This window comes from Staurois parvus, unplaced genomic scaffold (assembly GCF_062004578.1).
Source record: "Staurois parvus isolate SC_StPar_1 unplaced genomic scaffold, SC_StPar_1.0 ptg000232l, whole genome shotgun sequence".
Taxonomy (NCBI): domain Eukaryota; kingdom Metazoa; phylum Chordata; class Amphibia; order Anura; family Ranidae; genus Staurois; species Staurois parvus.
This window is the reverse complement of record NW_028318028.1, coordinates 8,370,390-8,385,227: the sequence shown is the minus strand read 5'-3', so window position 1 is coordinate 8,385,227 and position 14,838 is coordinate 8,370,390. Positions and strand designations below refer to the sequence as shown.

The following is a 14,838-nucleotide window of genomic DNA, read 5'->3' as shown; positions in this document are numbered from 1 at the left end:
TCTACAGGTGCATACACTCATTATAAGCAGGGCTTTGGTAAAGCTCAGAGATCTAGCCAGGAGGGACGTTTACTCCGATTTAAAGACAGTTGTACGGTACAGGAGATGCCCACAGACTGTGGACATGGTACACGAGGTGACCAGAGACTGCGGACACGGTACAGGAGGTGACTAGAGACTGCAGACACAGTGCAGGAGATGACCAGAGACTGTGGACACGGTACAGGAGATGACCAGAGACTGCGGACATGGTACAGGAGGTGACTAGAGACTGCGGACACAGTGCAGGAGATGACCAGAGACTGTGGACACGGTACAGGAGATGACCAGAGACTGCGGACGTAGTACAGGAGATGACCAGAGACTGCGGACGTAGTACAGGAGATGACCAGAGACTGCGGACGTAGTACAGGAGATGACCAGAGACTGCAGACATGGTACAGGAGATGACCAGAGACTGCGGACACAGTACAGGAGATGACCAGAGACTGCGGACATAGTACAGGAGATGACCAGAGACTGCGGACACGGTACAGGAGATGAACAGAGTCTGTGCATCTTATGGAGCGAAAAATATGGTATATTGTTGTCCGCATAGTTTTCTTTTCACTTCCTTTTCTTATACTTTTTCGGTCTATATAACAGCCACAGGATGAATATTATTATTTTCTATATTTTATATACTTAAACACTTACCTCACAGAGTAATGATAATTCATATTTTTCACAGATACTGTATAACTCGTATCTCCTTTGGGTGTTATTATGGATCATTTTATGGACTTGCACCTCACCAATTTTTGGTTTGCCTTCCACCAGTCCCTTTTGAACTTTGCGGGTCCTACTGCTACAGTTCCTGGGACAGAAGAAGATAAGTAGGTCTTCTGCCCTGCCAGAAAGGTATGCGTGGTGTGGCAGAGCTGAGTAAATATCAGGACTGGATGGGCATAAATACAAATGCTTTGGCAGGGAAGACATATCCCATATATTGTGTGTATTTCGATTGTGTATTTAGCTGTTTACTTGAAGTTCAGCTTTAAAGATTTTTGCCAAGCCTAATGTAAAAATGACAATCCAAATTCCTTTTTCTAGAGACCTTACCTTAGCAATCCTAGCTGCTCTTCTTATATCTGCAACTTGTAAAAAAAATCAATTCTGACAACACATTGGCTTTTAATATGATTTTTTTAAAAAGTTGAGTTGTCATTTCAGAACATTTTAACAGTTAATACATATCAGAAATGAAACATGTTAAATAAACATACAGTAAAAAGAAACATCTGCTTTGTGGTTTACAGGGATTATTTCTGACAAGAGACATGATATTTGATGCTTGAAGAATCAGATCTGACAGACAAGATGATGGACAAATCCATGGGCTGACAAACAAAATTCTATAAAGCACAAGCCCTTTTTTTAGTGTCATGTTGTCAGAATTATGGTTGATGTCCACTGATCTCAGAGGTTAGTCATATGGGCTTAATTAGTAATGACCAAAATGGGTTGTTTGTGGGACACATTCAGACAACAAGCTTCATTACCAAACATTGCTTACAAGTGATTTCAGATAGTCGAAAACTGCACCCATTGATTTCCAGAATGATACCTAAATCATTTCAACTCATCACAGTTTTCTCACTCAATCGCATGATACATGTATATTCATGAAAGGGCAGTTTAGCCAATCCCTATCATTCGTGGTCATTAGAAAATTGAATGGTTAAAGTGGAACAGACAGATTTTTTACTGCAGAAGAAATATACTATTTATCTTCTTCACCTGCCTGACCAGGGATGGCTCCAGACAATTTTTTGGGGTGGGTGCTATGCTGGTGCTTGAAGTATAAGTGGGGGTGCTAATGTGGCGCACAAAGCCCACCGCCTACCGTGTACCTGTGGGCGTGACCAAAAAAGTAGGAGTGGCCAGCAAGTGGATATTTCTTCATGGTCTATGAATGTAGTATAACACTTTTCCCCCTTTGTATATACCAAATAAGACCTGGGGGTGAATTGAGGATTAAAATAAGCCCAGCTGGCATCAGAAATGATCCCCCCGCTCAGCTTGTGTCAAATTCAGCAATAACCCCAGCACAGCAAAATAATTAACTCCCAGCACTTCACAATAATTAACTACAGTATGACACAGAAATTAACCCCTAGCACAGCACAGTAATTAACCAGGGTTCAATACTTAACACTCAGCATGACACAGTAATTAAACCCCACCACCCCATTGTTAACCCTCAACTTTGCACAACAATTAGCCCCCAAAATAACACAATAATTAGCCCCCAGCACTGCATGATAAATAACCCACAGCACCTCACAATAATTATCCCCCAGCATGGCACAGTAATAAATCCCAGCACAACACAATAATAATTACAGAGCACAGCACAGTAATTAACCTCCAATACCACTCATTATTTAACCCCCAACATTGCACAATACTAAACCCCCAACAATGAACAATAATAAACCCCCAGCAGTATAGCAATCAGTTGGCCCATCCTCAGTATATCAATAAAAAGCAGAAACATGCAGCGCAACCCTACACTTCCTCTATAAATTGTACAAATGGACTTATAAGTGCAACAGTATATATGAATATCCAGTGCAAATCATCCAATGCGTTGCAATATAGTAATGATGATGTCACCCTCTCTGAAAAAAATATACAATACTGCAATGTACAAATATACTGCAATGTACAAACAATGGTGAACCCCCATGTACATAAATAAAATCAGAGGTGCAAACCAACCAGTGTATTAGAACATAGTAGTGATGGTGTCACCCTCTCTGCAAAAGTTAAGAAAAATATTGCAGAGCTGCAATGTGCAAATAGTGGTGAAACCCCCTATTTAACATAATAATATATGCACAATATATACATAAATTTTACATTTATTATGAATATATATAGGGGGTTTCACCACTATTTGCACATTGAAGCTCCACAATATTTCTTAACTTTTGCAGAGAGGGTGACACCATCACTACTATGTTCTAATACACTGATTGATTTGAACCTCTTTTATTATTATTGTATGTAGGGGGTTTCACCCTTGTTTGCACATTGCAAACAACCTCCATTATCCCACACTATGGAAACAAGCAGGTTCTCTCCATTCTCGCAGAAGCTGTATTCCTCTCTCTAGACCCAGTAGGGGGAAACAAACTCTCTGTATATCACCGCAGCCAGAAAAAAAGAGTCCCCAATTTTCTTGCATTAGTAGAGGATTTGAGGGTACAGAAAAATAATAAAAAAATACACTGACACATACAGGAACTGGCATGGGAATTTTGAGGGTGCTTAAATAATTTTTGGGGGTGCTTCACCGAGCTCCTACCTGGTGCTGCCCCTGTGCCTGACTGCACTATACACTGATCTGTGCAATTTCTGATTGATGTCATCTCAGCCATGCCAATCAAAATGGCCAAAAATCAAAACCCAGGGGAGAACCAACTGAAAATGGCAGCAGCTGGTGAGGGAGCTCAGGGATGCCGCAGTGCAGGAATGGTGGCGAGTATAGTTCCACTTTAACCACTTGCCCTCTGGAAGATTTACCCCCCCTTCCTGACCAGGCCATTTTGTGCTATTCAGCACTGCGCTATTTCAACTGGTAATTACCAGCCATGCAACTCAAACAAAATTTACGCCTTTTTTTCACACAATTAGAGCTTTTTTTGGTGGCATTTGATCACCTAAAAGGCCTTGTATGGTTTGTATGGGGAACTCCATGCACTTTTCCCCCCATATTTGGGAGGCTGGGTTCCCCTTAAAAGTCCTACCAGGCCCTTTAGGCCTAGTATGGCTTTTAGGGGGAACCCCACGCAATTTAAAAAAAAATATTTACTGTGGGGTCCCTCCTTAACTTTCTACTAGACCTAAAGGGCCTGGTAAGGATTGGGGGGGGGGGGGGTGGTATGCTGTTTTTTAATGTATTTTTTGTTTTATTTCTATTTTTTGATAAATATACATATTGTAGTTTTTATTATTATTTATTTATTTTTTGGGGGGAGAGTATTCTCCCCTCTGTCTCAGTGTGGGATGGGGACTCTGCACTGTGAGGTCACTATGGGGTGTATGGCGGGCGAACAGTTGGTGGTGCCTTCACACCGTTACCCTTCAGAGTTATTCTTAGCGAGTGCAGGACTGGACCCTACTCTAAAAATTTTAATTATATGCACCTGTCACACAGTGTGTTGAAAAAATGGGCATTTGCTGTTGGTGGTTCTGCACTCTAACCCCTTACAATTACTCTTGATGAGCACAGGAATTGGCACTGCTCTAAAAAACTGAAATTTTACACACTATGCCTATAGACTGTATCCCCTAACAGTTACTCTTTGCTGGGCGCAGGAACAGGCCCTGCTGTTACAAAATTGTTAAAAATTAGAAAACAAATAGTAACAAATTGAAATTAGATGAACTTGTCAGACAGGTGCAGAAAAATTTGGCCTTGGGTGCTGGTGGTGCCCTAAACCAAAAACATTGTAGAAGCTAGCATAATCAGGATTCAGGAATAAGATAGGCAGCATAGGCAGTCTTCAAGGGATCCCAGATCCCTAAAAAATGTAATCAGTTACATCAGCATCAGGGGCTTGATAGCTGCTGTTAATCTGCAGTTGACTGATTCATTTTAATAAATGTCAGACAGTCAATGGAGTCTGTGGACAGACGTACTCTTTTATCCATCACAAAACCTCTAGCAGCACTGAACGTACTTAGGGAAAGCATGCTGGATGCAGGACAGGCCAGTAGCTCGATTGCATATTGAGCAAGTTCTGGCCAGTGATACATCCTCAAGACCCAATGGATCCTCAGTTGGAAAGGTTCCTAAGTCTGCTCTTGTCCCTAGATAATCCTACACCATATGATGCAGACGCTGCCGATGGGTGCTTAAACCTAACAGCCCTGGGCTCTCAGGACTAAAGAATTGTTTAAAGGTATCGGTCAGCCGGGCACCTTCTCCATCGCTCTTCCTTTGACTGAAAGAAGCCTCAAAAACAGGTAATGGTAACCTCCCAATGTCTGGAAAGGTGTTATACAAATTTTTCAACAAGGCGTCCTGAAGATGTTCCATCCTCAGCTCCTTCATCGAAGGCAGGATGAGCTCTGCAACTTTACCCCTTAGACGTGGATTAATAATGGTTGTCAACCAGTAATATCCTCTCTCCACGATACCATGAATCCTCTGGTCCTTTCACAGGCTTTGCAGAATCAGGGAGCCCATGCAGCATAAGTTTGAGGAGGTATGAGATTCTGAGTTCTCTGGCTCACTGAGGATGACACTGTCAGGGAGTACCTCCTTCCAGCCACGTACTACTCCTGGTTGGGTTTCGAGGGACAAAAATCCATCCCTTGAAGACTGCCATATGCTATCCTCTACTTCCATGTTACCACAATCCTCCTCTTCCTCCTGTCTGTTCTGTGACCCCACAGGAATAGTATCTGCATAAAGGGGGTCCCCGCTGTTCTGCCTCGAGTGCCCTGTCCATTATTCAATGCAGTGTGTGGTCCAGCAGGAAGACTAGAGGGATAGTATCACTGATGCATGCATTGTTGCAGATCATCATCTTTGTGACCTCCTGAAATGGTGACAGAACAGTGCATACATCCTTTATCAGCAGCCACTGGGGTGACAAATAAAAGTCAAGCTCCCCCGAGCCTGTCCTTGTGCCATACTCACCCAGGTACTCATTGATGGCCTTTTGCTGCGTGTGTAGCGCTGCAGCATTGCCAATATTGAGTTCCACTTGGTAGGCATGTCACAAATGAGGCAGTTGGTGGGCAGGTTGAATTGCCATTGAATATCAGCCAGCTGAACACTGGCTGTGCATGGTTTCCAGAAATGGCCACAGACTTTTCTAGCCTGACTCAGAGAATCTTGTAAGCCTGGGAACCTGTTCAAGAAACGCTGAAAATTCAGGATGTGTGCCAGGCATGGAACATGTGTCAAGTGTCCCTGTCGGAGAGAAGGTTGTGCCATTGTTGCATACATCCACTGCTGGCTCAAGCTGCCGTGGTGTCAACCACCTTTGAGCCTGCCCCTGCAGAGCTGACAGAATCTCTGCCACAGTGTGGCTCCTGTCCCCTTGAACGCTTACAGAGCACTGCTGGTTCAGAGGACAATTCAGCAGAAGAGGCCATAGAGGAATAGGAGGGGGTTGAGCAGACAGATGTGGCAAAATCACCACCAGCTTTTTTGATGCGTGGGGGTGGAACAAGCTCCAGCACTGAACCCTGTCCTGCATCCTTTCCAGCTGCCAGCAGAGTTACCCCAGTGTGCTGTGAAGGAAATGTAACCTCCCTGAACATGCCTGCTGGACCACGTGTCAGCAGTAATGTGGACCTTGCTGCTGACCGCCCTGCCCAACGAGGCTAAAACATTGGCTTCCATATGATGGTACAGAGCTGAAATGGCCTTACATGAAAATACATTTATTTTCGGAACCTGCCACTGTGGTACAGCACATTCCACAAATTCATGGAAGGGGGCAGAGTTTTCCAGATGGAAAGGCAGCAGTATTTTTTTTTTATGGTTCAGCAACTGAGGTAGGAAAACTTCACCAAATTCAGGACGTGTGCCAAGCATGGAACATGTGTCAAGTGTCCCTGTCAGAGGGCAAAGAGAGGGTTGATGCCACTGTTGCATACATCCATTCCTGGCTCAAGCTGCCACCAACCACCTTTGAGTCTGCCCCTGCAGTGCTGACAGAATCTCTGCCCCCGTGTGGCTTCTGTCCCCTAGACAGATCTGCTCAAGCACCTTATGGCATCTTTTAGCCTGACTGCTTGTGTAGCCCCTTGAATGCTTACAGAGCACTGCTGGTTCCGAGGAAGATTCAGCAGAAGAGGCCATAGAGGGAGGGATTTGAGCAGACAGATGTGGCAAAATCACCATAAGCTTTTTTGAGGTGTGGTGGCGGAACAAGCTCCAGCACTGAACCCTATCCTGCAGCCTTCCCAGCTGCCAGCAGAGTTACCCGGTGCGTCGTGGAGGAAATGTAACGTCCTTGACTATGCCTGCTGGACCACGTGTCAGTAGCAATGTGGACCTTGCTGCTGACTTCCCTGTCCAACGAGGCCAAAACTTTGCCTTCCACATGATAGTACAGAGCTGGAATGGCCTTACATGAAAATAAATGTCTTTTTGGAACCTGCCACTGTGGTACAGCACATTTCGCAAATTCATGGAAGGTGGCAGAGTGCACCAGATGGAAAGGCAACAGTTGTAGCACTAGCAATTTGGCCGCTGAGCATGTGGATGGGTGGAACAGTATTTTTTTTTATGGTTCAGCAACTGAGTTAGCAACATTTGCCTGGTGAAATCATCAGGTTTACTGCTAACAGATTGGGTACAAGGACCTGTGGCACCCATTGCTATACCATCATCCCTCTCCGTAGAGGCTGTTGAGACAACTTAAGGTATAGCAGTGTTAGAGATCCTAGATGAGGAGCAAGTGGAAGTCTGCACTTTTTTTTAGATGTGGGTCTTTCAGGTGCTGTTGCCAACGGGCTACATGGCAGGTCATCATATGTCAAGCATGTGGTGACCAAGCGGCTGGTGTTTTGTCCACGCTTGATCCGCTTCAGACAGAGACTGCAAACAGCAATGCTGCGGTTTACTGCACGTGTTGAAAAAAGCCCATACCAATGAACTTTTGGAAGTCTGCAGGGAGTCAGCAGTGCTCTGCTCCTGTGGAGCTCTGTCGTGTGATGCAATAGGATGGCTGCCTCTTGAGGACATCATGCCTCGTTGGAGATGTGCCTCCTCCTCACTTTCCTCCTCTGTTCTTTCAGGCACCCGAGTACAGTCATTGACCTCATCATCCCCTCCCTCCTCGTCACTGGAGCCAACTTGGCAGTATGCTGCGGCTGGGGAACATGTCTACCAATGTCTTGTCCGTCATTGGCCCCCCCTCTCTATAGGCTCACATCACTCCCTTCATCAACCTGGGAATCAACATCAGAGCATTCAAACGGCTGCGCATCCTCCGGAAGCATGGAACTGACTCTATGCTCAAATAATTCAGGTGACTCCTCCATGCATGATGGTGGGGCTATGGAAGTAGTAGCTGTGGACAAGGAGCCTGTGGAATAGGCTACTTTGGCAGCTGTGGTGGAAGGCAAACTAGTATAAGTCTTGGTGACAGAGGATGAGGAGGGCTTAATTATCCACTCTACCACCTCTTCTGTATGTTGTGGTTGAATAACATGGCCAGCAGTGGAAAAAAAGACAAGCGTGCCTTGCCTGCAGAGTATACTATGTCCACGACCACCACTTTTCACTGTGGACACAGAGGCTGCTTACCCTCTTTTATCTGCCTGTGTGTGTCTGCTTCCCCTTGCTGGCCTTTCAGACATGATGGGGATTTTGTTTGGAGATTTTTATAACTTTTTATTTTGTGTGGGATAGGAATTTGGTGCTTGGGCACAATACTTTCCTGCTTGGTGTACTATAAACTGTTTTTTTATATAAAGAAAATAGGGAGTACAGAAATTATGGAGAATTTCTTTTTTACTGCTGTGGCAAAAAAAAAAAAATCAAAATAAAATAAATGGAAAAAAATTAAGAAAGCCAAAAAAACCCACTGGTGATACAAAAGGAAGAATATCTGCACCTCAGAAGGATGAACAGCAATTATGGAGAAAATGTTTTTGCTGCTGCTGAAAAAAAAATTCAGAAAGCCACAAAAAAAAAAAGGGAACCATTGCTGACGCAGAAGGAGGAATACCTGCAACGCAGAAGCAGGAACAGCAATTATGGCCAAAATATTTTTCCTGCCGTGGTGGCAAAACAATAAAATAAAATGTTAAAAATTCAGAAAGACAAAAAAAAAAAAGGGAACCACTGCTGACGCAGAAGGAGGCACACCTGCGATGCAGAAGGAGGAACAGCAATTATGTTATAAATATTTTTAGTGCTGCTGCTGTGTCAAAGAAAAATAAGTAAATTAAATTAAAAAAAAAATAAAAAAAGCGAAAAAAAAAACCCCACTGCTGATGCAGAAGGAGGAACACCTGCGACACAGAAGGGGGAACAGTAATGATGAAGCAGCAGAACCTGATGCTGAAAAAAAAAAAAAAAGTAAAATAAATTAATGAAGAAAAAAAATGGGAACCGCGGGGATGGAGAAGTGCTGTCAAAAACACTGACACTTCAATGACACCACTACACTGGTCTTCGCAACACTGCACTACACTGTCACTGACTACACTACACATCACTAACTACATTAAACTCCACCAACACACTACACAAGGCTGTACGCAGCCTTATATAGTGTTTTCACCTTTTTTGCACCTCAGTTCTGCTAATCTCAAGCAGCTCTTTTGCAGCCACTTTCTGTCTACACACAACCACCCTATGGGAAGCTACATGTCATTTCTCAGGACTGGCTCCCTGATGGTGAAACAGGTGGAACATACCTGCATATTACCTGATGGCACGGCTGCTCCTAGTCTCCAGTGTAAGCTCATGTGAAAGGGAAGGGGTGCAGGGCAACCATGTTGCCACCCGGTAAGAGGAAATGCCTGAACAAGTACACTCATGGCAAAATAATCAAGCATTATCTCACAAAATGCACAGAAATTGAAAATGACATGTGAAATGAAATAACATATTAAAGATTATGTAAGATTTTAGTGATGAGTTTACCTTTACCTTAGCATATTTTAAATACCACTGAAAGTGTCATTATTTTGCTACTAAAGGGTATTTCCAAAAAGTGCAATTTTATTTTTTTCATTTTAAAAAGATGTTAAAATAATTATATTGTTTTTATTGTTTTTATTTCATTGGATTTATATTATTTTATTTTATATTGTAAAGATCTTGCCAAAAGAACCATTGGATGGGCACTTCCTTTGTTCGGGTGACAATGCTTGCACTGCAGCATGATCACCCTTGCTGCTGTAGCTGCTTAATTGTCTGTATTGGTAATAGCCCAATTAGTGAATAGCCATGCCTAGCTCTGCCCTCAGCCCTTAGATTGTCAGCATAATGCTCTAACTGCAAGAAGTTAAGGAAATGCCATAAAAGCTCTGCTTGTGCATTACCATTTCCTCCAATTCTATCAGGTAATTCCTGGTAGCCAGCTGGATTGGAAAAAATGTGCATACATATGCGCACACATCTATATAAACATTAGCCAGGTGCAAGTGCATGAGCAAGAATGCACGCAGCTATTCAAGTGTATTACAACGTATGCAAGGACATGCGTGAAGCCCAGAGTCAGCATTGGAACCAGACAGCCAATTTACGGATGCTCTAAGTTACTTCCAGTGATGACTGGTCATCATCAGTACTCTGTGCTCTGATTTGTGTCCTGTATCTAAATTTTTCTGCTGACCTAGCTTGATCTATACTGACCTGATCTTGGATTTTGCTTGTACTGTTGCTTACCAGTTCCTGACGTCAGCTCAATTCTGGACACTGATTTGGCTTATGATTCTGCATCTCAATGCTCACTCACTGTGGAACCCAACTATCTCTATAGGTCTACGTCTCTGACTTGGGTCCATGCAATGCCTGGTTTTGCTGCATCCAGCATCGGCTCCAGTCATGTTTGTGTGTTCCTGTCGCAGGCTCACTGGGGTTTTAGAATGGATTCTGCCTCCTGAATAAGCAGTGAAATTGGAGTTTCTGTTTAACCTCAGCTGATTTCTTTCATGGCTGCTTTTCCTGACCTGACGTTCTGCTGGATTTTCCAAGTTTGCATCTCCAGGCCAAGATTCTGCAATCAACATCTACCAGCACTCATGTTCCTCCTGTCCCTTGGCATTACCTGTTTCACTTCCAGGTGTGCCTGTGCCAGAGATACCATTGAGGCCAAGCTTGTCATTTCAATCTCTGATCAGGTATGTGGCATATGCCCTCCAACTTTCTCTAGCAGGGTGCAAGAGAAATCCAACTTCCCAGTTGCATTTACCATTAAAAAAAGATATATATTATATATCGCCTACTCTGCTCACTTTTAGGCGATCTCTGAAAACCTATCTCTTCAGGGAAGCCTATCCCGCCGTCAGCTAATAATGGAATCTTCTACTCTTCCTAACAGTCCATCCCTCACAGTTACTACCTTTTGTATCACTAGCCTCTCCCTCCTAGATTGTAAGCTCCAAGGAGCAGGGCCCTCATATCCCTCTTGTATTGAACTGTATTTTTACTGTATTGTCTCCTGTTATATTGTAAAGCACTGAACAAACTGTTGGCGCTATACAAATCCTGTATAATAATAATATCTTTTAGGACACTTAACACACCAGTGTGCCTTGAAGATGCAGTTTTTTTCTCTGAAAGGAAAATAAGTAGATGGACTGGATGGACTTTAAAATGCCAGTACGTGTAATGTGGCAGGAAGAAGCACTTGAGGAAAACAAATCTGAACAGAATGTAGAGACAAGAGAAAGATATGCAATATAAAATCTTATTAACTTGATCGAACACAGAAGAGAAACATGCATCATCACTCCCTACTCTGTCACATGTTCTTTCAGTTGCTGCCAATTGTTCGGCAACATCAAAGGAACAGTAAAGACTTGTAAAAATAAATTTGATTTGAAGCATAAAGTATATTACATTTTGAATCCCGTAATTATATCAATGTTTAAGCCTGTTTGGTAGCTCATTACAAAAACGTAGTGTACCTACTGTGTCTATCTGAAAAGAAAATTAAACAGAGGAAGTTCATGGAAAGAATCTCCAAGAATTGATTTCCTCAGCCATTATAATTAGAGATGAGCGAAGTATTCAAAAATTCGATTCGGCTGATTCGGCGAATTCGAGGAATAAATTCGATTCGATGCGAATATATTCGCTGCGATTTTAACTTATAAAAGGGTGTTTCTAGGCTTCAGAGAGCCTTTATATTAGTGCAGAACACTGTACCTTTAATTTAAATGCCCTTGGAGTCTGCTGGGGAAGAGAAATAATACTGTCAGTCAGTATGACATGCAGATGAGTGCCGTCGATCTTAGAATCACCGCACACTTCACTCATTTGGGCAGTCACGGGGCCAAAACCAGAGTGTGGAGCCACAGTGCGGCGGTGGAGGCAGCAGCAATGGGAGGCCATACAGCACCCTATGACAAAAATGGAACCCACCAGCTGTGTGAGGAGACCTGAAAGTGGCACATGGCAGAGTGTGGCGATGGAGACAGCAGCAATGGGAGGCCGTACAGGGACCCATGACACACTCTGGACGTGGCAGCAGCATTAGGAGGCGGTACAGGGGCCCATGGCAGATTACGGGCCTGGCAGCAGCAATGGGAGGCCCGTAATCTGCCAGCACCCTATGACAAAATGGAACACACCAGCAGTGTGAGGAGACCTGAAAGTGGCACATGGCAGAGTGTGGCGATGGAGACAGCAGCAATGGGAGGCCGTACAGGGACCCATGAGAGACTCTGGACCTGGCAGCAGCATGAGGAGGCGGTACAGGGGCCCATGGCAGATTACGGGCCTGGCAGCAGCAATGGGAGGCCCGTAATCTGCCAGCACCCTATGACAAAATGGAACCCACCAGCAGTGTGAGGAGACCTGAAAGTGGCACATGTTTGGGGCATGATTCATGGCGGATTTAGTCAGTTGTGTCAGGAACTGGTGGTTTGAAATCCAGACTAATCCACGCCTGATTCATTTTCACAAACGTGAGTCTCTCCACACTTTGGGTGGACAGCCGTGTCCTCCGCGGAGTTACAATACATCCTGCCGCACTAAACACGCGCTCCGATGCCACGCTACTGGCCGGGCATTACAGCCTTTCAAGGGCAAATTCAGCTAGTTGGGGCCAAAGGTCAAGTTTCGTTGCCCGGTAGTCAAGGGGATTGTCTACCTCGGTTGGCAGGGTGCTGTCCAAGTAGGCCCAAGCCTGTTGTTTGAGGTCCTGCTCCAGGTCCACCTGATGCTGCTGCTGCTGCGGCTGGTTAGTAGTTTCCTCACTGCGCTGGTGAAGAAAGCTACTCATCATCGACTGCAGACTGAGGCAGCCTCTGCTGGTGGAGCTGCCACTGCTCCTACCACCCCACCCCTCCCCTGCTGCCATGGCAGCGGAACGCGAGCGCACAGGGCCCACAGTGTCTGAGGATGGACGTTGGCGCAGAAAGGCAGAGACCAACTGACTACATAGGTGGTTTTTATAGTACGTTATTTTGGCCTCCCTCTCAGCAGGTGTGAAAAAGGCCACCATTTTTGAACGGTAGCGAGGGTCCAACAAGGTGGACAGCCAAAAGTCATCCCTCTGTCTGATGGTTATTATTCGGCTGTCGCTACGCAAGCAACCGAGCATGCTATGGGCCATTTGTGCCAAGGAATGCGAGGGACTCCCTGCCTCCATCTCCACAGCATACTGCCACGGTGCGTCTGGGTCCTCTGTGTCCTCCTCCTCCTCCTCTACCAGATGCTCCTGCTCCTCCACTCCTGTCCGCTGAGTGGAAAAACCACCCATTTCACTCAATAATTCCTGAGCACAAATGTCCTCCTCTACCTCCTCCTCTTCTTCCTGTCCTGCCCCCACAGGGGTCATGTGGCGTTGAGATCTGTGCGCCACGTCTACCGCACCCTGACCAGCCATTGTTAACAGCATTTGTTCCAGGACGTGCAACAGAGGAATGACGTCGTTCATCCCATAGTCCTGCCGACTCACGAATAGCGTGGCCTCCTCAAAGGGCCTGAGCAAGCGGCAGGTGTCACGCATGAGCTGCCAATGGCTGACATCGAAGTTACACAGGGGAGTACCTTTATCCGCTTGTAACATCAGGAAATCGGTGATGGCCTTTCGCTGTTCGTAAAGGCGGTCTAACATGTGTAGGGTTGAATTCCACCTTGTTGCAACGTCGCAGATCAGGCGATGCTGTGGAATTCCGTTCTGCCGCTGCAGCTCAAGGAGGGTGTGCTTTGCGGTGTAGGAATGGCTGAAATGCATGCAAAGTTTACGTGACATTTTAAGGATGTCTTGCAGTGGGATGGTGGATTTTAGGAACCGCTTGACAACCAGATTGAACACGTGAGCCATGCATGGCGCATGGCACAACCTTCCTTGATGCAGAGCAGACACCATGTTCTTTCCGTTGTCGGTCAACATGGTTCCGATTTTCAGTTTGCGCGGAGACAGCCATCTGTCGATTTCTCTGTTCATTACACTCAGAAGTTCCTCCCCTGTGTGACTACGTTCGCCAAGGCATACCAGGTGCAGCACAGCGTGACACCGTTGCGCCCTGCACATGTGATATGCCGGTCGGGTAATGGGACTTTGCACGGGGGTGGCGGCTGAGGACACGGCGAAAGAAGAGGTGGTAGAGGCGGACATCTTTTGTGGACCAAGGACGTGCAAACGTGGAGGCAAAAGCGGCGTGCCCTGTCCAAGTTGCTGGTGCGGCTGTGCCGGCACCACTTTCACCCAGTGGGCCGTAAATGACATGTACTGTCCCTGACCGTAGTTACAGCTCCACACGTCGGCGCTGCCGTGCACTTTGGCAGAGACCGACATGCTCAAAGACTGGCCCACCATCTCTTCTACATGTGAATGAAGGGCTGGCACTGCCTTTTTGGCGAAGAAATGACGGCTTGGCACTCTCCACCGCGGCGCGGCACAAGCCATCATTTCTCGGAAAGGTGCTGAGTCCACCACTTGGAAAGGGAGGGACTGCAGCATCAGCAACTTGGACAGGAGGACGTTCAGCTTTTGCACCGTTAGGTGCGTGCTCGCAAACTGTTGTCTCTTGGAAACAGATTCCAAGAAAGACTGCTGACGGAATCCGTGAAGAGGAGTAGCAGGAGAAAGAGCATCTGAATGAGCAAAAGATGCCAACGAGCGACAACTCCCCTCA

At 45.4% G+C, this 14,838-nt stretch overlaps 1 pseudogene; it reads right to left on the bottom strand.

Annotated features, from left to right (window-relative positions):
* Window positions 1-10,758, bottom strand: part of LOC149460346 (uncharacterized) — a 105,883-nt pseudogene extending 95,125 nt beyond the window's left edge.
* Between the last annotated feature and the right edge of the window lie 4,080 nt (window positions 10,759-14,838).